The sequence below is a fragment of the Lonchura striata genome, chromosome 2 (genome assembly GCF_046129695.1).
Source record: "Lonchura striata isolate bLonStr1 chromosome 2, bLonStr1.mat, whole genome shotgun sequence".
Lineage (NCBI taxonomy): Eukaryota > Metazoa > Chordata > Aves > Passeriformes > Estrildidae > Lonchura > Lonchura striata.
In genome coordinates, this window is record NC_134604.1 from 67682278 (window position 1) to 67706989 (window position 24712).

Here is a 24712-nt window from a genome sequence, read left to right on the forward strand (position 1 = left end):
ACATGGTAAGACTTGCTGACACCTAACTGAAAAACATCCTCATTTTTTATCTTTTTCATGCAAGCCAGACCTGTAACTCAGTTATCAAATAACAAAAATTTATTATTTATTTATTTATTTGTTTGTTTGTTTGTTTGTTTGTTTATACTTTATTGCTACTCAAGCTGGCTTAGCCTTGCAGAAGTCAGGAGTCTGGTCTTTTGAATATGATGAGTAGCAAAGGATCTTATTCTCCTGTAATCTATACTGAGGTCAGTCAAGAATGACTCAAAGAAACAACATACATGTAACCAGTATAAATATTACATAAAAGTAAGACACAGAATGTTTTCCACAGCCAGAAAGTATTAATTATGCATTAGCTTTCCTGAAAGAACCAAACCCTACAGCTCCATCTGGCATTTTTGAGATTACACCCGGTGTATTTTGTTCAGATTTGTGCTCTCCCATACAAGAATGACATTTCTATTCTGAAGCAAGGCCAAGAAAGGACCACGAAGATGACCAGGGGCTTGCTAGGCTGAGAGTGCTGGACCCATTCAACCTTGAGAAGAGAATCTTATTGCACTCTTTAGCTACCTAATGGAGTACAGCAAAGACTCCAAGGAACTAGATTCTTCTCTGAGCTGAGGATGATAGGACAAGAGGCAACAGACACTAGTTTGAATGTGAGTAATTTCTATTAGATATATGGAAATAATTTCCACTGTGAGGGGGTGATCAAACACTGATACATGTTGTCTAGAGATACAGCGGAAACTTCACTTTTGGAGACACTTGAAAGTTGACCAGACAAGGTCCCAAGAAATCTTCCCTAGTTAGTGAGTAAGCTGAGGTTGGACTAATCATCCACCACTAATCATCCACTAAATTATCCTGTGACTGAATTCCCTGTAATGAGTATCAAGACTGAGCTCTACTTTGCTACTTTTCTGTGAATGAAGGAAAAATAAATGGAAGCACCTCAAATATTACCATTTTACACATTACACGTAAGATTTACAACCCAGGGTTCGGCTCTTATTGTCAATAAAAGTAATGTCTGGTGTTCAGGCAGATACTGGTAGCACCCTCTCTTGGTTAGTTTTGCCCGAAACTTTAAAAGTAGCAAATTAAGTAGCACTGGCAAGACCAGCCATTATCCACTCTGAATGTAATGAAAGTGTCGCAATGCCCAGGAGTGCTACTGGTGATTGGGAGAGAGATGTTTTAATGCAATACAAACCATGGAAATATTGTGAACTAAAAGCATTACAGCACTTCCCCACAGCACTGCACTCCAGAGTGTTACATTATATGTCACATCCAAGTTGCAAAGAAAGAAAGAGAGAAAGGAGAAATGAACTACAGTGATGATTGCCTCACATCTAGTACCATCAGTACCACTTTTCCTTTGAGATACAGAATTGTAAGTGTTACTGAAATTAACTTTAATTATTAGGGGCATATGATTGTTTTAACAATGAATTAGATTTTTGACCTTTCCTATGGACTTTAACACTCAATTGCTGAACAAAAATGAAAAAAAAATTAAAAAAGAAACTTTATGGTTTCAGAGTTTTTAAATAAGAACCCAAAATTACACACTGAAAAATAAAAAAGGATCTATTAGAGAAAAGAGAACGTGTTTTCCTTTATAAAAATTAGTTTTTAAGTTCTTATATGACTATAATAGAAGACAGAAATGCTTCTCTTGATGTAGTTATTATTCTGCAAGCGCAACACAGCTATACTTTTCTTTGAAAATAACCCCTCACTGACGAGGTACAGCATCACTCTTCTGCACAGCAGCAGCACTTCTCCCACTGTGACAGATGTTTCCTGCTAGATTTGTTTCCTGCAAAGTTTCACTTGATTTTTGAGGGCAAAAGCATTATCATAGAATCTTCCTGGCATTATGACTCTTTGCAAGAAACAAAGTGCATAAAACTCCTACATTTATACTACACAAAACTTGTTCTAAAAATACACTGTTGTTCCAAATAAGAATCTACTTCAAAGTACTGAATAAAGTGCCACCGGAGAAGAGTTTGTTACTGCTCCTGTGTCATCACCCAGGCTCTCTTAAACACGAAGACAGTGGGATGCAAAGGATCAGATGCAATTTTTTATGGACTATCAAATACTCTAGGCAATGGAAATCTCTCCACAAATACCTTTAGGATGGAGTCAGACAACATTTTTACAATTAGGAATATATTTGCCAAATGTGCGTGGTTTTGACCGGCTCACATCTACCCGTGAAATCAGCTCCATCTCCAAGTGCTCAGTCAGGAAATTTTTTTTGGTGAGCAGCGAAACCAATTTTCTTATGGATTTGTGGCTCTGCACCGCGGCAGCCCCGTCCTTGGCACTGCCGGCGGGCCGGGCTGCGCGCCAAGCACAACACTCCGGGCTGGGGCCAGCCGGCCAGCCCAGGCTGCTCCAGAGGAGTCCGCAGCGATCTAATCGAACACAAACCTGCCTTCTGTTCCGCGCCAATTCTGCTTCAAACCTGGCTACTAGCTCAGAACATCGAGGGGATTCAAGGGAGGCAGGCAGGCAGGCGGTGTGTGAGAGCAGGCACGCTCCACATCCTGGCCAAACCTTAGCCATGCTACCTGGGAGCTGCCACCCTAACCTTCCATCACTGGAGCATTCAGCCAGGATTCTGAGACTGGAATTGAAATCCACATAGTCATTGTTAGTAGGAAGCCTTTTAACAATGACTCTTGTTAGGTTTGTGACACAGGCGGATTTAATCTTTTTTCCCAGACATCTAACCAAAAAATCACTTATTTGCACACTGTAATAGAGGAATGCAATTATTTGTGAGATTTGGCAGTGCACCGAAAATTTTTATTCTAGTTCTTCTCAGAAATAAAGAACTGCACAACCTTTCCCCAAATGCAGAAAAAGCACATCCTGGGGGTTAACATCTATCATTACTATAGCAATTAGAGCAGTTAAGAGAAATGACTGACATATGACATTGATTTAGTTCAAGTTTTTAAAAGACCGTTTTGTAGCTGTTAACTCCATTTAAGCATATTTAGTGTGAAAGCTAGAATTGCCAACACTCTGAGGGTCTGGAGTTGATCATGAGTTGGTCATGAACTATTATATATAGGTTTGGCTTTCTAAGGCATCTTTTCAGCTTCATTATCTCCAGCATTTGCCTATACTTCATATTTGCATTGAAAAAATCTGGCCCAGCGACAAGACTATCACTGATATCTATACTGATAATGTATAAGTATTAACATAATATAGCTTTGAGGCCTAGCTTTGGGAGCCCTATAAAACTCACCAAAAAAAGTTGACTCTGAGACATAAAATTGGAAATCAAGGACTCCAAGTTTAAGAAGTAGCTGCATTAAAGTCATCCCTGGTTGGCTCCTTTATGTTGACACATTACAGTGTGAGCCTTAGAAGTAGAAGGAAAATGGATGGGCTCAGTTTCGCCGTCTGCCATCAGTGAAACACTGCCCCATTAAATAAAATGCATAATTTTAACATGAGAAATCACCATATATAGTTCGTGTGGGTTCATGCTGAAGATACATGGAGGGAGGTGGGTGGAAGGAAGGAGTTCTACTCAATTTGAGATACCGATTTCCTTAACAAGTTTAGTTTTTACTGCCTGATTTTAAAATAATAAATGTCACACAAAGACAAGGAACAGAACCGGCCACAGAAGCATTTAGTTTGAATGTCTACATATTTTAGGGTGTTGGTCACCACACAAGCTAAACCCTTAACCTAGAGAAAAGTAGCTCATCCCCCATGAGAATGAATGGTGATGCACATGGAGGAAACCATGGTAACCCTGATGCCCAAGGACTCTGCAATAGCAGAGAATCCACAGATCAAGTTTAGAAAGTTGTATACGTATTTAAAGCTCCTATCCTATGAAAATCTGTAACAAAGTTTAACCACGGTAGATCAACTATAAAATGTCTGTACCAATTTGGGGGTGTAATTCTGTCTGAATAGACAGATTTTTCTTGTATCCAACAAAGTCCCTTATTTTTCTACTAGATGTGCAATAAGCTGTATTTTTTTATACTTTAAATTATACTCTGATCCTACAGAGTATTTTCATTTAGCACAGGCTATAGCCATATTATTTTCTGATTTTTATGTATTTTTAAAAAGTCAAAGGCAAGGAATAAATATGGAAGTATCAGTGAAATATCACACATGGCTGTCATCACAACCGTATACTATTGCCACAGAAAGGCCTCCTGACATAAAATCACTGTTAGATTTTTCTATTTATTGATCATTTCCTTCATCAGAAGAACAGCTGTAAACAAGCATAGTAGTTTTAGGGCAACACACTATTTAACTGATACTGGGGATGAGTACCAAATTAAATTATCGTAAGAGAGTCCCTGCTATGATCTGCGCTATTTTTCTTAGAGCTGTAAGAGGAATCAAGACAACTGAATGATCATAATGCACAAGCCAAGAATCTGTGCTACACTGGATATAACTTCAGCCATACAGTTACTGAATTTTCAGTATCTGTATTTTCTATTTTTAATCAGAAAAGTAGTGGTTGCATTTTTTTAGTAAACGGTGCCAAATTTACACTTTAGCAACATTGAACAAACTAATAAGACAAACACAAACATCAACTTGCCGTATTTTCATACCTACCGAGCCCCTTTATAAAGCCGATCACGCTGGATTTTCTCCAACATGCTACTGTAATATCCATGAGCCTGTGAATACCTGAAATGTTCCACTCCTTCAGTTAGAAAAGTTAGAATCCTTTTCTAACTAAAATTGAAAAATAAATTAGTTGTTTCATAGTCCTGTTTCACACTTCCTCACTGCTTGTGAGGAAGACATTTCCTTCAGTTTCTAGGTATTGTTTTTCAATAGACAAATGCTGAAGACCAGCAATGTGTGAGCTAGAGCAGGCCTGCGGATCAGCTCAGCCTTTCCATAACCAAAGGGGTAATTTTTAGCTTCAGCATATGATGATGACCACTCACAGAGTGGCTGCACGTCTATATTTATCCACAAGTACATACTATGCTGACAGATTAGTGAAACTACTTCAGGCACTCCAAGAACATGAGACAGGATAATGGAGTTCGACAAAAACAAACCACACATATCAAACACATGCATTATCATACAATCCAAGCTGAAAGCAATTAGTATAGAAATGCAAAGCACACTGACAACACAGGATGGGTTTTGTTTTGTAACTAAAGTCTTTTGGCCAAAAGTATATACAGACTAAATTCCTTTAGGTAAAGCCAACCCATTATCTCTTCTTTTCCCATGCCAAGAATCAGTGAGAAACTACATATCCTTAAGAATAATCGTACATCTGCTGCAATAACTCTTGAGAAAATTTGCTTTGTTTTAGAACAGCAATTATAATATTAAAAAGAAAACACATTATTAAATAAAGCATGAAGAATTTAATTTACAAGGATATGGTCAATGTGCCACAAAAGGTTACTTTTTCAGTTTTTGAAGGAGAACATTCCCAATTAATTCAAGATTTATAGACAGAGAATAAAAAAAGGAAACTTTTGCTGAAAGAAACAAACTAAAGGTCTGGCAGATCCATTTTTAACTTGGTGAAATAAATTTTAAGATTCCCAAGGAAAATGTTATTCCAGTGTGTTAGTAATATGCATTAATAGCACTAATTTAATGGAAGCATTATTTTCATAATTAATCTGCATGTGTTCAGTTCTGGGCCCCTTGGTTTAGGAAGGACATTGAGATTCTTGAATGTGTCCAGAGGAGGACAACAAGGTTGGTGAAGGGCTTGGAACACAAGCCCTATGAGGAATGGCTGAGGGAGCTGGGGTTGTTTAGCTGGGAGAAAAGGTGACTCAGAGGTGACCTTAGCACTCTCTACAACTCCCTGAAAGGTGGTTGTAGTCAGCCAGGGGGTGTGTCTATTCTCCCAGACAACAACTGACAGAACGAGGGGACACAGTCTGAAGCTGTGCCAAGGGGAATATAGGCTGGATATTAGAAAGAAATTCTCCACTGAAAGAGTGACTGGGCAACGGAATCATCGGCCCAGGGAGATGCTGGAGTCACTGTCACTGGACATGTTTAAAAAAGGACTGGACATGCCATGGTTTAGTTGGTGAGGAGCTGTTAGGTCATAGGTTGGACTTGATGATCTTAAAGGTCTTTTCCAACCTAGTTAATTCTGTGATTTCATGATATCTCAGTACACATGTGTTCTAATAGTCCAGACTCTAAAGACTGTCTAAAACTGTTCAGGCAACTATTGGAGAAGATAATCAGTCATTTTGTGCAGCTGTCTTCACACAAGAACATGACATAAAACTATGCCAACTCATCCTGACTTTCAAAAGCTTATTTAATCCAAATATAGGATTCTTCAGGAAGAGTTTCTTTGGTTGACCAATTAGATAGATGGTGTACAAAGCAACAAAAATAAAACCTAAACAATTACATGCAAAACAAAAGTCTGGAAATCCTTATGCCAGAGCAAATACTATCTAGTCTAGAAGATAAAAGAGAGAAGACACAGTAGGATCTTTAGGGAAAAGTATAATAGAAGTTCAAGATTCTGGAGCAAGACAGTTCATTTGGAAAAGGGAACAGATTTGGAAGGATAACCAATAAAGTGTTGAGATGACCTCAGATCTCCAAAATGGGTATCTTCAAATGCTTGATTATTCTGAAACCGTAAGGGAGAAAAGGCTAATTTATACATTTCAGATTCTTTAATTTCTTTAAAGAGACATGCCCCAGGAGATTCATTTGTGTAAATTGGCATGGGGAAGAGAAAGGAAGTAGATATTTTCCATGATAAAGGCACTCCAGGACTTGGTCACCAATTTACCTAAGATAAGACCAATATTTTAAATTATTTCTGTCTGAGTACTTAGTGAAAAAATGTTGTTGCCAGGTTTAGATATACTTATTCCACTCTTTTCACAATACTTGTGGAGCTACAAAAAACAGTTCCAAATCCTGTAGACTTGGTTTGACAATTCTTGTCCAACTTCCTACTCCTTTTACCATAATAGGAGAATACAAATTTCATGTGAACTCAAGGAAAAGCAAGGACAGAAAAAAGGAGACAAATTAGCACATTCACTAAGAAGTGGCAGAATTGCCAACAGAATGTAAGCTTTGGCCAACACAACTATTTTACCCATGGAAAAGGAGGCTTGAACATTCTCTGCGTGCGTGCGTCTGTGTGTGTGCACGAGCAAATACTTTCCATACTTTCTTGAACTTATTTTCAGTATCTTATTAAAAAAAAAAAAAGCCTAAAACAGACCATGTGATACTCTCAGTGAGACTGAAGAATTATTATTTTGGGACATAAGGCTAATTTCTTGTTATAAAATCATTCAGCCCTCCCCTTAATTCAAGGGTGGACAATGATTCACAGAACAGAGCCCAAATATGGTAATGTTTTAACAATCAGACCCAATCATCTGCAGGATAGAAACAAAATGCAACCTGGAAATAAATATATGGTCACTCAGTAGGCCTTATGGATGCTGAAACAGCACTTGTGGGGAATGCTCTTCTCTGCATGTCTGCAAAGAGTTCATATGTTCATTCCATTCAGAGAGTCTTATGAAGCAGCCATTTTCTGTGATGGACCCCCTCCCCCCCCAGGAAATAATCAGTTTAATACAGATAATATTTACCATAACTCAAGGAAACATTAGAACAGTCTTTACATGACTGTAACATATGGACAGGTCTTATTTGAGACTGATGTGGTGAAATGCCTGTTAACTTTGAAGCTGAAGGATCTTGTTTAACCTAGAACCCTCCAAAGAATGAAACTGTCGATCTGACTTCATTAGCCAAACTAGCAATCTTCTGGCCCTCACATCCCAGCTGATGGCAGGAAAGTGTTAAGCTTTGTAATCCTCAGATGAGTACTGCAATTCTCTGCAAGAGAGGGGTAATTGATGTGAGAGCCCATAGAGGAAAGCAGTGAGTAGAACACATTATCTCTCCTTGCATATGCAGAGGATTCAAGAATGATGACTGCCAAAACAAATAAACAAATAGGAAATCCTGTCATATATGTCCATCAACTTTATAAGGCCTTTTCACTGACTTGGCTAAGCATCCATTCAGATACAGACTTTCCCTCTCTCTTTCTCCTAACTGGCAGGTCAGGGGTTGAGCAGCATAACAGTGGTTATTATCTAGGTTCTTATCTCAGATCCTTGCAAGACATGTGAGTGAGGCAGGAAAGCAATTCTCCTTCCCTCTCATTCTCTTTGCTCACCTACCTATTTTTCTGCTTCTTTTTCTCTAAATCATTGTTTTCTTTTATATATATATACACCACTGTGCTGAAGATAAGTGGGAATATATGCACATAACATAAAGATTTTTAACCTACAAATTGCTTGGTTTATTATGAGATTAAAGACTGAAAGTGCTAAATGACATGGAAAATCTTGTGGAAAGCTACAATTTTCACATTTGAGTGTTTTATTTAGGGATGACTTATCACTAAAGGAAATATCTTTGTTGCTTCTGATGCAATCCAAATCAAACAAAAATACTTCTCATTTTCTGTGTTTTACATGGTAAAGACATGCTACCACTCTGAAGGCTGACTTGAGATTAACAATATACTTTCAAAAGATTTCATAATCTTGTTATCTTTTCTACATAACTTCAAAAGGTTGTTTTTTACCTTTTCCAGTTATTCCAAAAGGAAAAACTCCAAAGAAGGGTGAAAAGATATTTTCAGATGAGTAATTGTTGGGTTTTTTTTCTAAAAAATTAAAACAGAGACAAGGTTTATTTCTGAAACTACACCAGGATTTCTTTGGCCTCAAACAGAGCTTAAAAATAGTTTGATTTTGAATAAAGGCATTCATATTCTTATTTTACACTTTTTTTCAGGTACTAGGGTAAAAAGGCTAAGCTCCACTTTGGTTTTGTTGGATCAGAAAATAGCTTCCTATAAGATTTTTAGACAGACATTTTGTTGCATATGCTTTCCTTTTCAGAGACAGCAAGATGAAGATATTCCTGCAATTTTGTGGTATATGGGTGTTAGCAGAAGAATTATTTTTAGGTAATTGGAAAAGGACCGAGGAAGTACAAGGCTAAAAGAGTCCAAAAGAGAAGGAATTGTTACTTCCAGGAGAGGGACTGACTAGCAAGCAGGGAGGATTTGACCTATATCTTCCTTCCCTCATGTGCTGATTTTGGTCAGGGTAGAGTTAATTTTCTCCACAGTAGTTGGTGTGGAGGACTGTGTTATGGATTTGTGCTGGAAACAGCATTGATAATCCAGGGATTTTTCAGTTACTGCGGAGCAGGGCTTACACAGAGCCAAAGGGCTTCACTGCGTCTCATCCCACCAGCGAGTGGGCTGGGGGTGCACATGGAGCTGGGAGGGGACACACCAGGGACAGCTGACCCCAGCTGACCAACGGGATATCCCAGACCTTGTGGTGTCATGCTCAGCATGTAAAGCTGGAGGAAGAAGGAGGAAATGGGGTCATTCAGAGTTAGTGCCTGTCTTCCCAAGTTACTCTAAGCTGTAATGGAGAGCCAGCTTTCCTGGGGATGGCTGAACACCTGCCTGCACACAGGATTGAGCAAGTGGCCTTGTGGTGCTTAGTTGCCGGCTGGGTTTAAGCCATGACATCTAGACATTTTCTCTTTGCGACAATATAGTTTTCCTTTTCTACTTAAATGTTCTGCAATACAACTGTAAGTCTGGATAAGATGGAATTTTGAACATATATTTAAACAGTTTATTTTTTACCAGAGAGAGACATTAAATGCTTACTCCTCAGTCCTATTCCAATTGCAATAGCTACCTCAGATGTCAGAACTGGAACCATCCCTCAATTTTTGTTGTCTGTTTGTTCACACTTACTCTTCCAAACTATGACATGTTGGATCATGCTGTTAAAACTCCTGTCTTTCACTGGAATGGAAATCCATCACTTGTGAATGATGTGTCTTCTGAGCAATGTACACATGTGTATGAAAACCTGGATGTTGTGATGCGCTTGCCAAACAAGCAGTACCTTATTACCAATGCATAAAAAGAAACAGTTTCTAGTTCTCCTGACATAACACTGTTCAACCAACTAAGAGTTGGTTTTGTACAGCTTTATTTCATGCCATATTACAGATGTCATGTCTAGTTATGCTTCAAAGTGTGGTACTACAAAGGAAAATCCTTAAAACTGTACTTGCTTTCTTGCATCTTCTGGTGCACTTGATCTACTATATGGGTGCCTTTTAGGGAGAGTTATAAATTTAGCCACCTACCAACAAAATATCAAACTTAATCGAGCCATCCAGGCTCTGCTTAAATTGAGACCGACATTTCTAGGTGATCCATCAAATCCTTCTTAGATTCTTATCTTAAGATAGAATAAGTCACTTTCTAGAGGTATCTATCACTCATTCAGTGATTACTGCAACAGAAGTGACAACAAAGGTACCCAAAGTTTTTAGTGATGACTCAAATCTGTAGACCCTTTCAAGAGCACCTTGTATGGATTAAACTGCACTGTGGTGCATTTTAACTGCTGCTGGCTCAAATTCTTGCCTTTTCTCATGTGGGTGGAAAATGGCACAACATCAGCAGCAAACCAAGCCACAAGCTGGATCGGTGGACTGGCAAGTTAAACCATCACAAACCAAGAAGACTTTCACAAAATTTTGTGAAGCTTTCTGTGATTACACCACAGGAGGGATTTCTCTGAATAAAGACTAACATGAGAGAGATGTCAATTCAGGTTTCACTTTACAGGGGAGCATACAAACTAACATCTATACAAATAAAAATGAAAGAAAAAATTTTGCAGTCAAAATCTGGATTAATATTTATTATCAATCCCCTACTCTATGATTGAATCACTAATGTCATTACTTAATACTGACAGCAGGAGCACACTCATAACATTGTCTATCTTCCATAATCAATGCTATCTGGCCTCTTTGCTTACAGACATCTTCTATTAGCCACAGACCATTATGATGCTATTGCATCTAATAATTTACGACGTAATTGTATCTAATAACCCTTTATTACATTACATTAACAATTCTTTGAAAGTGGGTTCATTTGCTTCTCAGCCACAAACCTAAATGCAAATGCAAATGTTTGCTGCTTTGGTAGACCGTGGCTCCAGGACAGAAATACGTTTTGTTGGGACTGAAATACAAGATAATGTATTTTGCCATCCACATGAGCTCAGTGAAGGTTTCTAAAAATTTGGCTCGTGTGCAGCTGCCCACTGAGAAACTTTCACTTGAACAGATAAGTGGAGTGCATGGAATTTAGCTGCTGTCCAAGGGACCTTCTGCATGACCAGTCAGTTGCAAATACCAAATACAACATGGACAAGACTTTGCTCTCATGCTGGTCGATGGGTCATGACAGAAAACTCCTTCCATGCATTGAAATATCTAAATGTTTTGGAATGCCAGAAATACATTATTGAATTTGGAGAGGAACAGATGCCTATAGAGATGAACTCTGTGTAATTTAATTATGAAAATAAAGAAAGAATTCTAGGGTTCACGTTGGATTTTTCAAATAAACAGCTTAAACCCTGAAAAATCCGAGCAATTCATTAGAAAAAACAAAGAGCCTAATCAAATCTGAAAATAATAAAAATATGCTTTTTATAGTATATTCAAAGGGAAATTCAGTATTCCTGAGGGCTGGAACAAAACTAACATTGTATCAGATTTTCTCAAGTGTCAGCAAGGGCAATCCAGGCAACCATAGTAGAGCTGGCCTGATACTCATTCTGGAGTGCCTGCATTTATTAAATAAAGAAGCAAAGTATGATAATACAAGGCCATAATCATAGGTTCATGGAAAGTAAATTTTATTAAATTAAACATTATCTTTTTATGAGATTATAAATTTGGTTAGCAAGGCTGAAAGTGTAATCTTACATTTTTGCTTGGCAATTGGTTGGTATTTTACCAAACTTTAAAATTTACATTCACAACCAATATAGATTAAAAGAGAGATAACATCTATGAATTAAGGAAGAATCCTACTGTAATGAGTGTACTTCTAGTGGAGGTACAGAGACCAGTTCTTGGTTCTGTACTATTTATCATTACTGGTAATGACATGAAAGAAAAACTCTTCCACAAAGTTTACAGGCAAAATACCAATTAAGAGTGACAGAAAAAAATAACAAAAAGGTCCTTCTACTCTGTTTGAATAGCATTTGAAACTTTAATACAAGCAAATAGTACATGAGATACTAATTCTAACCAATAGAGGATTACATACCCAGAAACAAGGCCACATAGACAGAAGGCAGCTTTCTCTTCTTGGGAAACACTGATGATGAAAAAAGGCCTGAGCCCAGGATGACTAATGTGTTGGAAACAGGCTGCTATTCTTGTGACCTGAAGAGCTGTGGAGAGCCTTTTCAAGCCGTATGAAAAAAGCATAAGCAGGGAAGCCCTACTGCTTCATTGTCAGTGGTTCTGCAACCACTGCTGGATGCTCAGTCCTGTTCTAGTGTCCGCAGCTTGAGAAAAGACACTGATGAGCTAGGGAACATTTGAAAAAGGCGAAAAATAACTTACGCCTGCCATATTTGCCTTGAACTTTAGTTTACTTTGACCATGAAAAAGTTATACCATCATATCTAATGGCAGAAATTTGCACGTACTGTTCCTACAATTGCACCTATTTGCAAAACGTATTTCATAGGACCTCTTACCCCCAAACACCTTTTTTAGACAGAACAGGCACCCAGGCACATCCAAAGTGATTCATTGTAATAAACATGTCTAAAGCAGCTCATCTGAACTGCACCCCCGTACCTCTCCACTGGCTATCACGAAAACCAGGCTTGATTGTATAAAATGTTAAATATAAACACTAAGGATGCCTGAAAGTTAGGCGAGATGATTTCCATGACCATTAAGGATGAATATCAGGAATAGAAATTTGCTAAGAGACAGATTTTTGTTCAGAAACATCCAATGTCTGGAATTTTAGAGTAGACAAATGCATTAAAGGAAGGAAAATTAACTGTCAGAATGCTATTAAGTCTGGCGCTGATTGTTTCATTACTGTGTATTTTAAATTAAGATTTTTTTTTAAGATGTGCTTTGTCTCAAACAGAAATTAATTCAGAGAAGCCATAAAGCCTGTTCTATGTGGAGCACAGATTGGATGACACAATGTTTCTTCTGGTTGTATAATTTATGACTTGTTGAATATATTAGTAGAAAACATAGATCTGAGAACAATCTCTCATTGGTAAAGCTAGGATACAGATGTTGTAAGAAGGATTCTTCTTTCTCTAATCATGATAATATCAAGAAGCAGAAGTCTGAATTCCTATCACTACTTGATTTCTCTTTGTACATCCAGGTACTAATAGAAATCGTATAATCAGAGTATCAAAGTTGTGGCTCCTAAAGGGGCAGGACAGCTCAGAAGAAAAACACTCTTTTCTAGAACTAAGCAAATAGACCAGAATTGTTCTGTTAGAAACCTCTGATTCTCACTGCAGAAAGACATTAAAACCAGAAGAATACTGACCTAAAGATGCACAAATGGTTTTGCTAATAGGTATGTAATCAGAGAATTCAAAGCAAAGAGTGCAGGCAATTTTGCCAACAGTCTTCCATGACCTGTGATCTTACCAGAAATTCCATTAGTTACAAGCATCAGATGTTGTTATGGGACATCGCTTCGCATCAAAAACAATGACAAGCTATATTAGCATAATGGGTTGTTATTCCCAGATCCATGTGATCAGTACTCCATGGCAACCCAATAATAATGAATGCCTTTGTCAGGAAGGAAGCATGTACAAAACTATACAAAGCATGAACCTCGGGCACCTGAAATGGCACAGAATGTTGTTAACACATTAAGAATTTAAATACCAGCAGTGACACTTCTTTCTGTATATGCAAGGGAATTTTCTCCATGTTGTCAGCCAATCATTGCCTTTGTGGGGACATGGCACTTCCAGGACACTTTTCCTCAGGGCCTACCAATTAGGAAGTTGAACACTTAAAGTCAGCCTGTGGAACAGAAACCATAAAAAATTAACTAAATGATAAACCACTTAAATAAATCTGGATGAAATTTGCTGGTAAATTTACTGGGTAAAGCATCATCTCAGAATAGGATATAGCTTTAGATATATCCCCACAGCGACCTCACATTGTTGGGGCACTTCAAATATTTGAAGCAGAACAGAGAAGCAGCTCCTCTCCTTTTCAGTTTGGCTGTAATTGCTGTTTATGCAACAGCTTAATGGCCAAAATATTCACACAGAATGTGATAGTTTAGAGTTAAATGCTTAGTTAAACTTCAAGGTTTTGAAATACCATCTTCAACCTTTAAAAAAACTTCATCTGGAATAATTAATACAGTCATTTTAAAATTAATTTTATGGTGGTTTTGTTTTGTTTTATTGAAATCAATCTAGTTCCTATTCCACTGATGTAAAAAATTAAATACTCTCTAGTTTTCCATGAAAATCCTTAGGACAATATTTAGCTTTCTGAAAATGCTATTCAGTATATCTTACGTAAATTATGAATGCATCTACTTATTAGATTTTTAGGACACCATGCTAATTCTTCTACAGTTTACAGAAAATCATAGCTATCATTTGAATACAAAATGTGTATGATTGCATGATTCAAAACAGAAAAAAGAAATTGAAAAATATTGCCATTGAGCACACTGATCATTTGTGTTTAATGACATTTAATGTTCACTGGTCACTTGTGTTTAGGAAGTTTAATGACAAGATCAATTTCCTTATTAATTAGAAAGACACAATTTGTTATTTTTATTCACACACACACACACACACACACACACACACACACACACACACATAACAGTAATGTGGAGATTTGAACCTTCTAGCCAAATGCTTCTGCTCCTCATAAAGCAGGCAAACATATCCAACCCAATAAATGCAAACAATACCAAATTGAAATGTCTTTTCTGGATTTAATATTATAAAACTGAATTTTTTTTAACAAAAAATCATGTTCCAAGAATATTGTCATAATAAATGGAATTTTTAAAATGCATGACATCTCGGTCAGGTTTTAGGGAAGTTTACCAAATAGGTTGAAATTTGTTGTGTGCAAGAGGTGCTGAAAATTATACACCTCTTTGTACTTAATTGGGAAAAATGCTTGATTAAAGTCAGTGGTGGCAAGTTTGAAAAAACTTGCTCATTACCTTGCAGGGATAGACTCCTTTATGCAACTAGGAAATTACTGCTGAAATTAGTAACAGTCTTTATGGTGATCTAGAAACAATGGTATTAGTATTAGGCAGATAGTCCTTCTAAGTATCTATTAATATCAAAGCACATGATAAATTTAAATAAATATAAAACTTGCCAGCAATGTGACATTTCCATTTCACTCCTTAAAGGACTACTGCTTGTCCTTGAATAAATGAAAAAAACCCTTACTTGTAAATGCCATTCTCACAGCTCCACTATAGCAGTAAGTCACCTGGAATTCCCACTTTGGGCAAAACAGAACTGGGAATTGGCTCAGGAGCAGCTATGCATATACATGGACCTTCTGTCACTGCAGCCGCAGTGAGAAATTCTGTTTCTCCTGTTCCAGTGAAGAGCTGGCCCTTACACTGCAATTAAAGGAGGTAGCCAAGTCCTGTTTTTTCAAGTTTTAAAAACAAAGTTTATCTTAAAAGACATTTGCAGATTCACATGGTAAAGAAGTTTCCCAATTTTTACTTTAAATAATTCATTATTTCACTTGATTTTTTTTCTTTCTCATTATTAGTACTTATATACTTCAATGTTTATACATATACTTAAATGTCACAACATGCTATTTACCTTCTTTCAAATCCCTGATGATGAGGTAAAGCTGAGAGTCCATCCCTGCAGTACACAACTGCTTAGCTCAATCTAATGTGCTAACAAACCATCCACACGGATATTTTTTTTTATTTACAGTGCCTAATGCCAGTTTTTAACACATTGCTTATAAAACTATTATGCTTGAATGTATGCTGAGCGACACTCAAATATTTCGTAATGCCCAAATACATGGTTTGATTCTTTGTTCAGCTGAGAACTGTCTAAAGTGCCCAGATGTGTCTGACACCCTCCCCTGGGAGATGCTACTACAGACTAGTTTTTGTTATTAGGTTAGACATTACCTCTGTATTGGAGAAGTCCATTAGGAAGTGACCTGCTACTGTATTACAAGTAATAATAAACAGAATAATAAGCTGAGAGGACTTTACTTTGTACATCTGTGTTCTTTCCACTGTGCTGCATTACCTCATTGGACTCAGGCTTTCAGAAGTGAGGTAATATAGATGATTAATCTGATGCCAAATGAACCAACTGTTGACCCATTTACCTCAGCAGCATGCACAAGGCACTTGCTGCTCTCCTCACCTGATAACATTTAACACTATGTTCTCCCAAGCACCGAGGCAAAGGAAGTTGCTGGAAGGATATGCTATAAAGCAAGGATGTAGGATGGAAATCAGGTCTCCTGCACTGCATTCTGTTCTTGGGAGGGGATTTCTCTGTCTCTCACCTCCCCCATCTCCCCAGCTGCTCTCTTCTTACTCCATCTCTACAAGGCTTTGTCTTCCCCACTTCAGGCTCCCTATTCCAGTTCTTGACTCCCATGCACTGTTTGCCCATCTAAACATAGCTCATCTCACCCTTCCAGCCCTCTTAACCCCATCCCATTCCTCCTCCCATCCCTATCCTTTCACCCACCCCTCTCCAGCATCCCCTTGGTTCCATCTCATACCAAGCACTTTCAATTTCCACTCCCACCATCTGGGAAGTATCAGCTCCTCTACTTCTGATTTCTTCCCCATGATTCCCCTGCCTCTTCTTTCATTCCCACAGCCTCTTTGCTGGGCTTTTATTGCAGATTCACTCCCTTGTGCCTTCATTTCCTCTGTGCAGTCACTGTACAGAAGCACTTGGATGTAAGGTCTCTGTCCCCCACACATTCCCAACAAGATAATTTTTAACATGTACAAACAACAGGGTTTATTTTGTATTTTCTCATTATTAGGAAAGGTAGAACCATTTCAGCACAAAATTCTAAAATTCACTTTCAGGGACATTAAGTTTAGAAGTTCTTTAGCCCAAATGACAGAGCTCAGAAAAAGAGGGGATTTACATTAAAAAAGCAGGCAGATACACACAATCATTAATTTTTGTTTATTTTGTTAATTGTTGATTTTTTAAAATAAAATTCCAATCTCTTTATAGTAACAACTTTTAGAAGCTCATTAAAACAAGAATTAAAATTATTTCAGCCATTTCAGTTTCTATGGAGGTCGGCAGGTCCCCATAACACTCACTTCGACCTGTCCTATCCCTTACTGCTAGAATACATGACAGACAAATGAGTAAAAACAACCAACATTTTTAACTTCACATTCCCTTTGAAAATATTCTCATCTTCCATGACATATTTGTCACCAAGATTCACCAAGGACACACTGAGACTTTGCTTAATTTACTACAAACCCTGATGATTTCTCTGTTTCAAAAAGTGATACATTCCAACTTCTGATTCCCAGAGAATCAGAAATGCTCTTGAACGAACACTCATCCCAGTAAAGAATACATACACTGTTCTGTCCCATTTTCCTGCCTATGAACAACAGATCAAAAATCAAAATAACCACCTAGCTTTGATTCAAGAGGCACACAGATAAAGGGTGGGGTGAGGCTATTTGTTTCAAACATCTGCCTTCATAGAAAAAGAAATACAGCTAAGTAATTTTCTCTTTATTTAAGACATCATTAGCAAGAAATATGCACGCTGAGGCAATCCAATGACATTTCCATATGAAAATTACTACTTAGTGTCAATTAAAAATCTCATTATATATTTTAACTGGCTGAGTCACGATTTATGTGTCACTTGGCTACAAAGAAGTGAAGGAAAAAAACGTTCTTCCAGTACTAAAATAGAAGACAGGGCTTCATTTCCAGATCTAACACAGGATACGTATTTCTCAGTTAATTTCTCTGTTTTGATTTGCCCAGAATAGCAATAAAGCAATCCCTCATATTCAGGTAATAATGTTGGAAGAATTTAAGTCTGTAAAGCTTCCATATGGGAAACACTGTATGAATATTATTATAATGGAGACCATTGCAACCAAGTTATTTGCAGTGGTTTCCCTGTGCTTTTCCTGAATTAATGAATGTCAATTTGCATCTGGTGAATGTAGTTTAAAATAGGCAACACAATGAGTTTTGTGTGCAATCCTCTCAGAGGTGTGACTGAAGCTGGCTTCACGGCTGGGGTATTTATGAAGGCTGTCAGAGCAAGGATTTCCCTGTGTCTAAGAAGGCAGGAGGCTTATGCCACCATTTTTCAACATCTGAGAGTCCCTATTCACTGTCAAACAGCTTCAATTGCAAATTCATAGTAACTTAAGTATCCTTAAGAATTCTGCCTTGCTCTGAATTTTCTGAATTTGATTAACATGTCCAAAAAAAGGCAGGCAGGCAGACAGACTAAATTTTGCTTCCACAGGAAAGCTGTCTAAAACAATTCCAATTACAAGGGAATGACTACTTTCAGTACTTGGTATCTCAGTAATGCGCGAAGAATAAACCTCATTATGAAAACATACAACACTGCATTCCTGTGAGTATAAGCAGAAACCCACTTTGCAAACTTCTCAAGGTTTGACAAGAACTCTATCCAGGTAACCTTCTGACTAAAAAAACCAAATTACTCCATGTATTTAAAGGCTTTCATAAATAATAATCAGAAATGCAGTAAGAAAGATAATTCTGTATATTATATTCAATAAAACTTGTTCAAGGAAAACAGTATGAAAACAAACCAATTTAGAAATGAACATCCTTTGAAGTTTAATTTACTCCACATACTAGTTGAGAATCTTCAAAGTTACAGAGAGAGAGGACATAGCTTGAGATTAGGAAAAAATGTTAGCATAATGTCCACCCAATTATAGGAGAATGCCTTCAAACCGGTATCTTGTCAGACTTCCATGATGAGCCATGTAGTAGTTAAGAATTCAAAGGAATATAAATTAGTCTTCCAAATTCAAGCTTTTCAAAATAAAACTAAAACTATCTCCAACTTCATGATTATAAATAAAATCAAGATCTGATACATTCTGTTGATCAGCCCTTGTCTTATACTAATCCATCTAATGTCTTCACATTTTGGCCATTTCTCACCCCCTCACTGACTAGTGAGAAACCACAGCAGTCTCTCAACTTGTCTGCATTAGCACTACATGTGATGACTGCAAATTTCTGAAATAGAAAGTGTTCAGGATTTTTTTTTAATGCGTGAAATTTCTCTCCTAAGGCTCCGATCATCTAATTAAGCTTTTTATCAGCTATGTATTTCCCTAGAGAAACATGATACTGTCACCATAGTGATCCCACAGTATTTACAAAACAGCACTCAGATTTCTCTTCAAGCCAGTGTCCTGAAAAGAGTCCCAAAAACTTTCTTCTGAGACATGACAAGATGAATCTCTCAGACACCACTAATACCTGTTGTATCAGTGATCTTACGTTATGCATAAACATCAATATTTTGGGTATTTATATTTGCGATCTATCACAAAGATGACAAAGCAAATGGATTCAGTAACTAAGTGAACTACTGCTACTTGGCTGAGAGCAAACTAGGAAGTCAGTGTTTCTTAGATGTGTTTCATTCAGTGGCTTGTTTTAGCAAGCTCTGCTGTCTGCTGTGAAAAGAAAAACTCTGCCATCCCTTGGTTTTGAATGTGACTATAATTGGCAATATACAGAAGACCATAAATATGTAAGGAATTGCCAGGCTTCTCAGTAGTTCCTGCAAAGAAGAGAGTCTGGGCTTCTGAACTCTAAACTTGAACAAGTTCTATATTTCTCTCTTGGAGATGTGCCATGTCAAGGGGAACTCTGGAACCTGGCAGACAGAGGCCAGAGAGACCCTTTACTGAAGAAAGAGGCAGAAGTGTCACTCAGTACTTCAGTCCACTATCACTAAATTCCCTGCCTCATTCAGCCATGGGTCCACATTGCCCTTGTTCAGCCTTTTACCACTAAGGAAGCAAGAGTAACACTCCTTCTTGACTTTGATATTCCTTGCAAAGCCCACATCCAGTTATGTTTTGAATCTCCAAGCACTGTCCCTGCATGCCCAGGCAATGTCTATAAATTCTTTCTTTGCAGCCAAATCACACTTCTGCCTCAGATATATCCCCTTTTTTCACAGTGGAGTTCAGCCAAGAGGTCCCTGATAAGCCAAACCAGTCACTTCATACTCCTGCTCCTCCTTAAGCATGTGGAGTCCATTCTTGTTCTTGGAAGATGCTGACCTCGAAGACCTGTCAGCTTTCCTAAGTTCTTTTGTCTTTTAGAGCTGTCTTTCATGAGATCTCCACTAATAATGTCTCAAAAATCTCCAAAACTGAAATCTACTCTCCTTAAGACCAGGGTCTGCACATAGCCACCCTTTCCCCACTCTTCTCAGGATTTGGAGCTTCAGTCAGGTCTTCCATGTTAATGGGTAACAGACCCAGTTGCACTTCACCCATCTGGTCATTATAATTCAAGAAGTGACTTGCAACACTCTCAAGAAATCTTGACTGCTGGCAACCTACTATTTCACACTTGCAGCAGACATCAGGAAGTTCCAGTCTCTCACGTGAACCAACATCAACAATTAATGAACTTCCTCAAGTTTTTCAAAGTTGTTTCTACACTTCCTCACCCTGATCAATGCCCTGTAACATATTCCCACCATCACCCTGTAACACTTCAAGTCGTATGTTCTAATCCTGACCCACAAACTCTCTAGCACACTGTCATACATCCATCCCATAGAAGAGCTCCAAATCCATAAAAAGTTCCTTCACAAAGGCAGCAACTTCCACTCCTTATTCCCTGCAGGTCCTCCCTCAAGAGCTTGTATCCATCCATCCATCCATCCATCCATCCATCCATCCATCCATCCATCCACCACAGCATTCCACCAGTGTGAGCTGTTAACACCTGGCTTGCTGCTGCTGTGACACTGTAACTTGTGACTACATGCAGCACTTGACTTCCTCCTTAGTGTTTTCTAGAATGCGTCTATTTGGATACATACATTTAAGGTATGCATACAATATATAAAAGGCTGTCTCTCCATCCTGTTCTACAGTTTAATATGTTTCTCTTATTCCCTTTGCCTTACATCCTTTGCTTTCCACCTCTGTTCACTGCCACCTAACTGAACCATGGGTCATAATCCCCCTCTACTGCTACCCCTAGTTTCCAGCTCTCAGCAGGATGATGAGCCAGATAGCAGATGTTTTGTCCTGCTTTGTCATACTATTGAACACTTTTCTATTTGCATTCCTAAAAATGTAAACCATTCAATAACTTAAAATATCTTGCTAATAGAGCTACTGCCAAGTTTGAACATTATGTTCAGTATTCCTTTTAGCTAGTGCAATGGACAGAAGAAGAATATCTGAGGAGAAGTGATTTTCTTTCCATGGACAATTGATTATAATCTAGTTTAGATTACTGCAGTGACTGAAAAATTACCTACTTACAAATAACTCATCTACTTATCTCTGTGAAATTATTCTGCACTCCAAATTTATCATGGAAACAATGGCAACAACTTCACTGCTGATGCTCTGAAAAGAGAGGGATGCAAAAGCTAGACTTGTCTCCTTCCTGAAGAAGGAACTATTATTTAGAAGCAGGCATAGGTACAGGAGTCACCAGTAAAGTAAATATGATTTACCATACAGTTGCACCAGACTAACAGCAGAAATCAGCTAAAACTGCCTCCCACTCCTAATAGTGTACACTCATCCCCTTTCTCATGCTGACACCAGCATCTACACCATTTTAGAAAGTTTAGCTTTCAGGATATTAACTCTGTGGGCAATTAGGGTGGCAGAGAAGGGGTAGAAGCATGGCAACAGGAGTAAGAGGCTGGGATGAGACTGTCCCTGCCAGTCATAGCTATTAAAATGCCATATGTGCCATTCATGGTTTTAACACCCACAGGAATTCCGTCTCTAGAGCTACCAACTTATAGCAAGTGTCTGTAGTTTTCTGACTGTTTAGAAACTCAGGAATGAAAACAGAAAATAAAGTTGGACAAGCATGTGCCACTGTAATTCTGTAGGTGTGGAGCCTGCTTCCTACTGCCCCCAAGTCAATATACAGAAGAGTTAAACTATTAATGCAATGACTGTATAAAAAGTAGAGAAAATAGAAAAGAATTGTTAAGTAGCAATTTAATATAACATACTAATATAACAACTTATATTCTCCAGTATTAAATTTTAAACACTATTGTACATTTTATACTCCTAAGGTATGCTGTTTATCACTTTCCTTATATCTATATATACTCTCTTTTTCATAATTATAGTTTTTATATTTATGTAGACATATAAAAGTAAAAGCTACCACAGCTTATTCAATGGTATGTTACATGAATAGAGGAAACATAAGAATTGTTAGTTTTTAACCTGATCCTTTTGAATAATAACTAGAAATACTAGAAAAAAACAAACTGCTGGCATTTTGATAACATCAAGGACATCGCAAATCACTCGCAGTGAATACATCTAGTGTAATAGTTTGGTTTATACCACATACAAATTAATTACAACCTTCATGGACTATCTACCAGTAACTAACAAAGCCTAGTTTCCAGATCATCTTATATTTTGGTGTTTTGAAGTTTTACCACAAAAAATTTATATTGCAGTGAAAGCATTTGTAGATTTTTACTGCTGTAATTTGAACTTTTTAATGACAAGGAAACTCATGTTACAAACTAACTGAATCTTGCAATAAAGCGTTTATGATTTTCTCATCCTTTTTTTTCCCCTCCAAGTATGGTATAAATGCTTCTGAAATGTCCTCAATAGAGTAGCAAACATCAAAATAAACAAAAAAATCTTTTTTTTAAAGAGTTCTCATGTTTCTGAAGGAATAAAGCTTTCACTTTCCCTTCTTTCTGAGAACCAGGTTAAAATGCAAGTTCTAAATGGGTACCACCACAGAACACAAACAGCCTAAACATTGTATTTTACTACCTTTCCCTTTGGATCAGACTAAACACAAAGAAAGTTCCTGGGAGATAACAGTCACCATTATCAAGCAAGACACTTTACTGTAGATAATCACAGACTACACAGAGCTGAGGAATACACTGTGCACCCTCCCTTCAGGCTCAATGGACAGAGCAATCAATCCCCTTCAGGTAGCACAACAGCTTGAATTAATGGCATCCCTTGTGCCAGGCAGGCTCAGATGCCAAGACAGGAGCAGATGCCCAGGGCTCCCCAGAGGCAGCGGCTGTGCAAGGGCCAGCTCTTGGCAGGTGTACCAGGGTGACACCTCGGGAGCCAGCAGGACACACGGGTCCCAGTTCCTCCCTCTGCTCACCACAGCCACTGGCCCTGTCTCTTCCCCAGCTGCTTCAGGCAAGAACTGATCCCCTCCGTGCAGGGTGAGCTTGCAGCACATCAGCTTCTGGAATCAGGTTATTTGGGCCTGCAAGAGTATGGATGCCAGACCAAGAGAGGGGGGAGGAAGACTAGGTTCTCCTTGGGCAGCAAATGTGTTTGTCTAAGTGGGCAGTGGGAAACAGGAAGGAGCCTCTTCCCTTTATTGGTATCTTGCTACAAATCTCTACATCTGATAGCACGGTGTGCTCAGAGTATTCAGCCTTAAACAGGTCTGTGTTTGACTGCAGAAAAGGGAACCCTACAAAACAATCGTTATCATTCTTATGCACAATAAAATCTTACTAGAAGATCAAACAAATGCATGACAGACTTGGATATAACAGAGGCTTTCAGCTAAGGAAGTGTGTGTGGCCTTCCCTTTTCTCTTGCTGATCGACACAGAACTTCATGAACATTCTCTGTGAAAAGGCTGAGTTTTATTGCCTTGTGTATTACATTCATTTAATGAAATTAATGTCTTCACTAATTTCTTTTCCTGATATGGTAGAAACATATCTCCAAGAGAAGGACAGGACACGGCTGACCACATGGCAGCTAGCAACACTCCAGGCTTCAGGTCACCCACTGGAAGTCTCTGATGCCTGATGCTCTTTTGACCACAGAACTCGGTTTGATGCTAGCCCAGTGTTCAGCTTGGTACATGCCCAGCAAGCTGTGGAGGAGCCAGAGATCCTGCTGGGAGTGCTGTGGGATGTGAGCTGATGTGGGTGACCGTGTGGCCCCTGGCCTGGGCTGTCCCTGATGTTACCATCACTTGTAAACAAGAAGCAGCTTTTGACAGCTGACATAGGGACTGGGCACACAGGGGCACAGAGAAAGAGAACACGGGGCAGTAGGAGGACTGAGAGGCGAGCTCTGTACAGCACAAAGGGTAAGAGGATGATGTGATGTGAGGTTTTTTATGTGGATGTTGGCTGCTGTGGAAGAAAGCAAAGAAGTATGGCCATGGGAAAGAGACCTGAAGTCCCAACACTAGAAAAGTCCTTCTGCTGAGTCTGCATTAAACACAAGTCTGCAGAAAACCCCCCTTCTGTTCAAACCAAGATAAACAAGAATTGCAATCCTTAAAATCAGGCAGATAACTGTTCTATGAGAAGTGCCAAATATAATATTCCCTATGCAGAATACATTATTTAATTTCATTACACAGAAGGAAACCTTAAAACCTATCTCTAGTAACTGTAAGACAAAGAA

General features: G+C 38.3%; 1 protein-coding gene across 11 annotated transcripts in view; it reads right to left on the minus strand.

Annotated features, from left to right (window-relative positions):
• The window catches only part of FRY (FRY microtubule binding protein), a 221714-nt gene that overhangs the window by 129107 nt on the left and 67895 nt on the right, over nt 1-24712 (minus strand). The gene's annotated exons all lie outside the window — the stretch shown is intronic.